Source organism: Mauremys reevesii, linkage group 2 (assembly GCF_016161935.1).
Source record: "Mauremys reevesii isolate NIE-2019 linkage group 2, ASM1616193v1, whole genome shotgun sequence".
In the NCBI taxonomy this organism is placed as follows: Eukaryota; Metazoa; Chordata; order Testudines; family Geoemydidae; genus Mauremys; species Mauremys reevesii.
Window position 1 is genome coordinate 114,618,030 of NC_052624.1, and position 9,681 is coordinate 114,627,710.

The window sequence follows — 9,681 nt, forward strand, 5'->3', positions numbered from 1 at the left end:
TAATATCGATATAAAGGGCTCTTAATACCGATATCTGTACTCCTCCCTTACGAGGGGAGTAGCGCTGAAATCGGTATTGCCATGTCGGATTAGGGTTAGTGTGGTCGCAATTCGACGGTATTGGCCTCTGGGAGGTATCCCACAGTGAACCATTGTGACCGCTCTGGACAACAATCTGAACTCGGATGCACTGGCCAGGTAGACAGGAAAAGCCCCGTGAACTTTTGAATTTCATTTCCTGTTTGCCCAGCGTGGAGAGCTGATCAGCACAGGTGACCACGCAGTGCTCATCAGCACAGGTAAACATGCAGTCTGAGAATCGAAAAAGAGCTCCAGCATGGACCGCACGGGAGGTACTGGATCTGATCGCTAAATGGGGAGATGATTGCGTGCTAACAGAACTCCGTTCAAAAGACGAAAGGAAAAAACATTTCAAAAAATCTCCAAGGCCATGATGGAGAGAGGCCACACCAGGGATTCAGTACAGTGCCGTGTGAAAGTTAAGGAGCTCAGACAAGCCTACCAGAAAACCAAAGAAGCAAACGGAAGGTCCGGGGCAGGGCCGCAGACATGCTGCTTCTACGCTGAGCTGCATGCAATTCTAGGGGGATCCGCCACCACTACCCCACCCCTGGCCGTGGATTCCGAGGTGGGGGTGGTAATCTCAGCCATGGCTGAGGATTCTGCGGACGGGGAAGATGAGGAGGAGGAAGGGGAGGACGAGCTTGCAGTGAGCACATTGCACTCCATTCTCCCCAACAGCCAGGAGCTTTTTCTGAGCCGGACAGAATTACCTTCCTAGCCTTCCCAAGCCACTATCCCAGACAATGAAGCCATGGAAGGGACCTCTGGTGAGTGTACCTTTGTAAATATAATACATGGTTTAAAAACAAGCGTTTTTTAATGATCAATTTGCCCTGAGGATTTGGGATGCATTCGCGGCCAGTACAGCTATTGGAAAGGTCTGTTAACATGTCTGGGGATGGAGCAGAAATCCTCCAGGGACATCTCCATTAAGCTCTCCTGGAGGTACTCCAAAAGCCTTTGCAGAAGGTTTCTGGGCAGCGCAGCCTTATTCCATCCTCCATGGTAGGACACTTGACCACACCATGCATGTAGCAAGTAATCTGGTATCATTGCATGACAAAGCCTGGCAGCGTATGGTCCCGGTGTTTGCTGGCATTCAAGCAATATCCGTTCTTTATCTCGCTGTGTTATCCTCAGGAAAGTGATATTGTTCATGGTAACCTGGTTGAAATACGGGAATTTAATTAAGGGGACAGAGGTGGCCTTTCCTACTGGGCTGTTTGTCTGTGTCTGAAAAAAAATCCTTCCCTGCAGTTAGCCAAGCGGCAGGAGGAGGTGTGTGTGGGGGTGCGATTGGCGCTGAGGTTTTTTGTGTTTGGCTAGCAGGGATCTTCCCTGATACCAGCCACACGGTGTGGGGAGAGGTAAAGCGATCATCCCAGAGAATTGGATGGGGGCAGTTCTGGTGCTGCACGTTAACAGGAAAGAAGCAGCACTCAACGGGCTTTGCTTGCTATTTGGGAAAGGAGGGCGCTGGATATATGAAGGCTGCAGAAGCTGAAAGACAATGGCTTACCATGGCTGCATGCAAGCCGAATTCTGTTGCCTGGACCTGCGTCTGTGATCTCTAACACCAAAGCCGCAGACACTCAATATTAAGATGCAAAATGCGACCTTGTACTGAAATCACATGTGCAATGTAATGTGCATAGTGTTGTTCACCGTGAAAGAGTATAATCATTGTTCTGTAAAATGTATCTTTTAAAATACTTCTCTCCCTTTTTTCCCACCCTCCTGCAGCTGCAAATTTTTCAAGCCTCCCTCCTCCATCCCAAAGGCGGTGGAAAAAAAAGACGTGAGACGATATCCTCAGAAATCATGGAAGTGACCCGCAATGAAAGAGCTCATCTGAATGAGTGGAAGGACGTGGTATCAAATTACAGGAAAGATGCCAGTGAACGTGAGGACAGGAGGGACGCTCGAGATGAGAGGTGGCGGCAGGAAGATCAGAGGTGTAGGCAAAAAGATCAGCGGTGGCAGGATGCAACGCTGGGGCTGCTGCGTGATCAAACTGACATGCTCCGGTGTCTGGTGGAGCTTCAAGAATGGCAGCAGGATCACAGAGTGCCGCTACAGCCCCTGTATAACCACCCTCCCTCCTCATCATGTTCCATAGCCTCCTCACCCAGACGTGTAAGAATGCATCAGGGGAGGCTCCGTGCACCCGCCCACTCCACCCCAGTGGACAGCCCAACCAAAAGGCTGTCATTATTTTGAAAACATTTTAGTGGCCTTTTCCTTCCCTCCTATCCTCCTCCCAAACCCCATCCAGGCTACCTTGTCAGTTCTCTCCCTCTTTTTATAATGAATTAATAAAGAATACATGATTTTTAAACGATAGTGACTTTATTTCCTTAAGCAAGCTGTAATCGAAGGGGGAGGGTGGGTTGCTTACAGGGAATGAGTCAATCATGGGGGCGGGTTTTCATCAAGGAGAAACAAACACAACAGTCACACCATACCCTGGCCCATGATGAAACTGGTTTTCAAAGCTTCTCTGATGCGCACCGCTTCCTGGTGTGCTCTTCTAATCGCCCTGGTGTCTGGCTGCGCCTAATCAGCGGCCAGGTGATTTGCTCAGCCTCCCACCCTGCCATAAAGGTCTCCCCCTTACTCTCACAGAGGTTGTGGAGCACACAGCAAGCAGCAATAACAAAGGGGATATTGGTTTGGCTGAGGTCTGAGCGAGTCAGTACGTGCGCCAGCGTCCCTTTAAACGGCCAAATGCACATTCTACCACCATTCTGCACTTGCTCAGCCTGTAGTTGAACAGCTCCTGACTACAGTCCAGGCTGCCTGTGTATGGCTTCATGAGCCATGGCATCAAGGGGTAGGCTGGGTCCCCCGGGATAACTACAGGCATTTCAACATCCCCAACTGTTATTTTCTGGTCTGGAAAGTAATTCCCTTGCTGCAGCCATTTAAACAGAGTAGTGTTCCTGAAGACGCGAGCGTCATGAATCCTTCCCGGCCATCCGACGTTGATGTTGGTGAAACGTCCCTTGTGATCCACCAGTGCTTGCAGCACCATGGAAAAGTACCCCTTGCGGTTTATGTACTGGGTGCCCTGGTGCTCCAGTGCCAAGATAGGGATATGGGTTTCATCTATCGCCCTGCCACAGTTAGGGAATCCCATTGCAGCAAAGCCATCCACTATGGCCTGCACATTTCCCAGAGTCACTACCTTTTGTAGCAGCAGCTTAGTGATTGCTTTGGCTACTTGCATCACAGCAGTCCCCACAGTAGATTTGCCCACTCCAAATTGATGCTCGACTGACCGGTAGCTGTCTAGCATTGCAAGCTTCCAGAGGGCTATCGCCACTCGCTTCTCAACTGTGAAGGCTGCTTTCATCTTGGTATTCTGGCATTTCAAGGCAGGGGAAAGCAAGTCACAAAGTTCCATGAAAGTGCCCTTACGCATGCAAAAGTTTCGCAGCCACTGTGAATCGTCCCACACCTGCAACACTATGCGGTCCCACCAGTCTGTGCTTGTTTCCCGGGCCCAAAATTGGTGTTCAATGGCTAGAACCTGCCCCATTACCAGCATGATCTCCAAAGCGCAGGGGCCCGCGGTTTGAGAGAATTCTCTGTCCATGTCCTCATCATTCTCGTCGTCACGCTGCCGTAGCCGCCGCCTCCTCACCTGGTTTTGCAGGTCCTGGTTCAGCCTAGACTGCACGAGAATGTGCAAGGTGTTTACAACGTCCATGACTGCTGTCTTGAGCTGAGCGGGCTCCATGCTTGCTGTGGTATGGCGTCCGCAAGTTCACCCAGAAAAAAAAGGCGCAAAAAGGTTGTCTGCTTCTGCTTTCACAGAGGGAGGGGTGAGGCTGTACCCGGAACCACCCGCGACAATGTTTTTTGCCCCATCAGGCACTGGGATCTCAACCCAGAATTCCAATGGGTGGGGAGACTGCGGGAACTATGGGATAGCTATGGGATAGCTACCCACAGTGCAACGCTCCGGAAATCGACGCTAGCCTTGGTACATTAATGCACACTGCAGAATTAATGTGCTTAGTGTGGCCGCGTGCACTCAGCTTTATACAATCTGTTTTTAAAAACCGGTTTCTGTAAAATCGGAATAGCCTCGTAGTGTAGACATACCCTTAGACTGTACTGATTGTAGTTAGTGTGGCAGGGGTCTGCCTTTGATAACTCACTGAAATGGCAGTGTGCAGATTCCTGGAGGAAGTTGGACTGAATGGTGATTCTGGGGCCCCCAAAGATGCACATGCTGGATTAGTAGCTTTTGAAGATGGGGCAGTGTGCTCTATGTTCTTGCTTAGCCACATCAGTTCACGGGGTAGCTTCCCCATGGCCTCCCCAGCAAGTCCTATATATTTGCCAAATGTACATGTTTTTTCTGCAGGGGAGAGAGGAAATGATTTCACTCAAATGGAATCTGGAATGTGAGTCCAGTGGAGCATTTCACTGGTAACATCCAATGTTCTTCAAAGAAGAGTTTCCAGGCTCTGGATTATGATGGTGGCAAACCTCTCTGTTGAGCTTCTTGTAAGTGGGCTATAACTAAAAGACAAATTACTTACAATATCTTGGTTACTATTCCTTTTGCCTAGTTTTTTGCTTAGGCCAGCTCTATACTTTAGAAGTTTTGCCAGCATAGCTGGTTAAGGGTGCTTTTTTTATGTATATAATTTTTACACCATAGCTGTGCCAGCAAAAGCCATAAGGTAGATGCAGTTCTACTGGCAAAAAATGTACTTTTGCTGGCATAGCTAATTTTGCTCAGGGGACTGGAATAAGAAGTACTAGTAAATACACTCTTTTGCCAGTATAACTGCATTTACACGAGGGAGGGAGGGTGGTACTGTTATAGGTATACCGTCAAACTTTTAAGTGTAGACAAGGCCTTAGTAAGAGGTGTTTCGCCAACAGAAAGGACATGACCATTACACACTCGCAGTTGATCATTATTGTTGTATCATGCCCATAGGTGCTCGTTAACTATGGGTTAACACAGCTTGATGTGGTTTCCATCACATACAGGTTCAAGTTCAGTGGCCCTGATCATGCTCCTTTGTCTGCTTGCCCACTCTGACAGACAAGAGTCTAACTCATGTATAGTGCTTGGTGAAATTTTTTGATCAACTGTTTGTTTGTCCTCTGTTTCCTGTTCTTGGCTGGGAAATGGCAGTGAACAAAGTGTTTGCAGGCAGTAATTTCCTGTTACATATTTTCTGTTACCCTGTAAAGAATCATTCATGATGAGCTTCCTGGGCACCTGGTGCAATTTAGCTTGTCTCATTAACAGCCAGACATACCCTTCAGCTTCTTGTCATCTTTTCCTCATCATTCAAGTTTTCCTGTTGATACTCGAATGTTAATAGAGGTGATCAAGTCCACGGAGGCATGTGGCACAAATGCTTCAGTGCTGGCACAGAGGAGGGGCAGAAAGATGTTGTTTGGAGCTGTGATAAATGAAGGGGACTGGGGGCGGGGAGCTCCCTTTTATGGACACCCAGCCAGCCAGTAGCTATACAATCCCTCTTAGTAGCTGTTCTCTAATTGCTCTACTTGTAAAGGGTTAAGTCTCACTGCTATGCATAGGTAAAAGGAAGTGAGTGGGGACCTGGCCAAAAGAGCCAATGGGAAGGCTAGAACTTTTTAAAATTGCAAAGACTCCCCTTTTGTCTGTCTGTTGTTCTCCTAGGGAGACGGAGACACGGCAGCAGCTATGCTGTCAGAAGCTTTATTTTATACTTAGAGATATAAAACTGTCTCCTAGAACTGGAAGAGACCTCAAAAGGTCATCAAGTCCAGCCCCCTGCCTTCACTAGCAGTACTGATTTTTGCCCCAGATGCCTAAGTGGTCCCCTCAAGGATTGAACTTGCAACCTGAAGTTTAATGCCTAATGCTCAAACCACTGAGCTAATCCTCCCCTCAAGCTTGGGTTAGGTATGAAAAATCATCAGTATCATACCTAGAAACTACTCAATTAAAACCCCAGATATGTAAGTAGATCAGGAAATGTCTAGGAAGACACAATTAGGTTTAACCCTTTTATTTTGTTATGGCTTGTGGATTCCTCTGTGCTAACCCCAGGTGCTTTTGTTTTGCATGTAACCTTTAAGCTGGGCCTCAAGAAAGCTATTTTTGGTGCTTAATCCTTGTAGTTGCTCTTTTAGCAGTAGCAGTAGCCTGAGTTCCCAGATGTATTTTCTTTTTTATTAATAAAATTTACCGTTTTTAAGAACAGAATTGGATTTTTGTGTCTTAAGATGTTTGTGCACATGTTGTTTAAATAGCTGGTGGCAACAGCTGATTTCCCTTTTTTCCCCTCAGCAATTCCCCGAAGGTGTGTGTGCGTGTGTGAGTGAAAGGGCTTGAGAGTACCCCACAGGAAGAAATTCCGAAGTGTGCCTTTCTGGGCTCTCAAAGGGGTTTTGCACTTGGCTGGTGGCAGCATCGACACATCCAAGGTCAGAAAAAAGCTGTAACCTTGGGAGTTTAATACCAGCCTGGAGTGGCCAGTATTAATTTTTAGAATCCTTGCGGGCCCCACCTTCTGCACTCGGAGTGCCAGAGTGGGGACTCAGCCTTGACAGGAGCATTATATAGGTCTGCTAACTGCTTTGCATGGCACTTATGCCCTAGAGCAAAACTTCAACCAACCTGTGAGTGGGCATGATGACATCTAACAAATGGAAGCAGACAAGGGACACTGTATGAGCAACACGGGTGTCCAGGACAAGATTGTTAGATGTGAATGTCAGAATGGACATTGGTCCTGAGAAGCTGCTTCAGAGCTTAATAGCAGGTCCATCATTGATCAAGCTCTTTCAGCTCCTTCTCTCATTCACAAGGCCTGTGCAAAGCTAGTGCTAAATCTGAACCAAGCTCCAGTGGCTGGAAGGAATCCCCTCCAGCAGGCTCTGACATGGTGGCAAAATTGCAGTGGCCCCTGATGATCCTGCACTCCCACTCCACAGGAGGGAAAGGCTGATCATCCACCACCGCAGCCCCATTCCTTTCCCATCTCTTCCTGTCCTCCCCTTAAATCCCACAGCACGGGACATGCAGGGAGCCCCAAGGGAGGTGAGTTCTCTGATATGCAGATAGTGAGCCCTCCATCCAAGCTTCCCAAATCTAACCCCTCTCCCCTCCCTGTTTGCATAGTGAAAAATCGCCAGTCCTGCTGGTGGAAGAGGCAGGGTTGTCTTTGGGTTTTCATAAGCAAATTAGATTTTCAGTATCCATTTAGGGTCCAAAGAGACATTCTGCCCCTCATCCCCACCTCCCCCCAGTAAAATAGTATCAATTAGCTCTTTACATGCACAGAATCTCAGAAATGGTTGGAGTCAATGCATTACATTTAGCTACAGTATGGGGCACACTGCCTCACCAACAGCATAGTGAGAACTTACTTCTTTCTTTCTATGTGCCTCTCTCTGACCTTTGTCTGCCCCAAGGTGGAGTTTGCCTTTCTGGTCTCTGAGATTAGTTTATCAGAGTTCAAACTCTATTGAAAGTCACTGCCCAGAAGAAAAAGCCAAGTATCTATTTGAGTAGATTCAAGAAATTCCTTTGGCACAGGCTAGTTTTTCCTGGCTGCTTCTGTTTCCCCTATAGCATTACCCTATTGTCCATGTCATTAGAACTTCACAGAGGCCCTGAGTAGAACTGGTAAAACAGGATTTTCTAAGAGCAGTTAAAATTCTAAAATAGCCCGTTTCTTACAGTTTGATGGGTGAGAGGAATTTCATAACTTCAGAAATAAAATGAGGATTTCCAGTATCAATTCAAGTAAAACAGAATCATAATTTAGTTTGCAATTTGGTAAATTTAAAACATCATTAGCACAGATAAATTGATCCAGACAATGACTCCGATTCTGTCTTGGTTTAGGAGGTTGCAAATTCCATTGACTTCAATGGGTATTGCATCTGCTTGTGCCCCAGCTGAATTTGTGGTCTTTTTTATAACAGTATTCCAGGTCAGTGGAGGTTGCCATATTTTGGTACACTCCTTAACAGCCTTGAAAGAAAGATGTTTCCTGACATCAGTTGGCTTTTGCATATCAGCAAAAATTGGGAAGATGGTTTTTTTTTTTCTCCCACTCATTCTATTCCAGAATGAAACTTCTAGTATCCTACCTACTCTAAATCAACTTTTTTTAAAATTTGTTAGGGGAAGGATTTTTTTATTTTTTTTTTTAAATCTTGTTTCATATGATCTGTGAAGAGCCTGCCAAATCATCTTGTTTTGTGGTTTGTCTAAAGGAAACTGATCGGATGTAGCCTAGTGCTGAGTGAATTTTGAAAAGATCAGAGCTTCAGTTCAAATAAGCTGCTAAAAGTTTGAATGCTAAATAGAACTTTATGTGAACTTCTTGGGGCTACCCAGTTGGGCAAAAGTCTGCTGAGAACAGGCTTTCTTGTGAGATAGCAGGTACTTTCTGCTTCTGCTCAGGCAGTGAACAGTTTTTCTTCCATTATTTCTGCACTTGTGCTTCTAGTTGAGTATGCTGGGGGAGAGGGGAGAGAAAGAGAAAATGTTAGTTGAACTTTGACTTCTAACAAAGTTCAGCTAAAGTTTTGCGCGTGAGTTCAGAAAAGTTCTCATTTTATCTGAACCAGTTCAACAATGATCAGTTCCAGCATATTATATAATTACTATGGATGAGATTTTCAGCTGTCCTTAGTGTTGGCTTAACATAACTCACTTTCATTGAAGTCAAGGCACCTAAGGCCCCGCCTACACTGGCAAGTTTGTGCGCAGTAAAGCATCTTTGAGTGCTGTAACTCCCGAGGTCTACACATTGCCAAGCCACTTAATGCGCAGATGCAGCGCTCTAAAAGTCACCTCGACGAGAGGCATAGAGCTTCCTGTGCCGGGGATTCAGCAACACGGTGCTAGTGTAGACACAGTGGTGATTACAGCACTGAGATTGGCCTCCAGGAGGTGTCCCACAATGCCTGTTCTCACCTTTCTGGCCATTGGTTTGAACTCTACTGCCCTGCCCTCAGGTGACCAACTGTCAGCCCCACCCCATAAATTCCTTTGAAAATTTGAAAGTCCCCTTCCTGTTTGCTCGGTGATGCGTGCAGTGGTCTCAGCGCATCTTTCCCGGTAGCCGTGCCTGCTCCACACACCAGGCGATCCCCTACTTGGAGCAATGCTGAGCTGCTGGACCTCATCAGCATTTGGGGAGAGGAGGCTGTCCTGTCCCAGCTGCGCTCCAGACGTAGGAATTATGATACCTACGGGCAAATTTCATGATGCATGACAGAAAGGGGCCACGACTAGGACACATTGCAGTGCAGGGTCAAAGTGAAGGAGCTGCGGAACACCTACAAGGCGCGGGAGGCAAACCCCCGTTCTGGTGCTGCGCCCATGAGCTGCCAGTTCTATGAAGAGCTGGGCGTGATACTCGGTGGTGACCCCACCTCCACTGTGAAGTCCCCTGTGGATATTTCGTTGGCTCATGTGCCAGTCGAGAGTGCCTCCTCCTGGATCAGTCCAATCTTGGATGAAGAGTGGGAGGGGGAACCAGAGGCAGAGGATGACTTGGAGGCCAGAGATGCATGCAGCCAGGAGCTCTTTTCTACCCCGGAGGAGCCTAGCCAGTC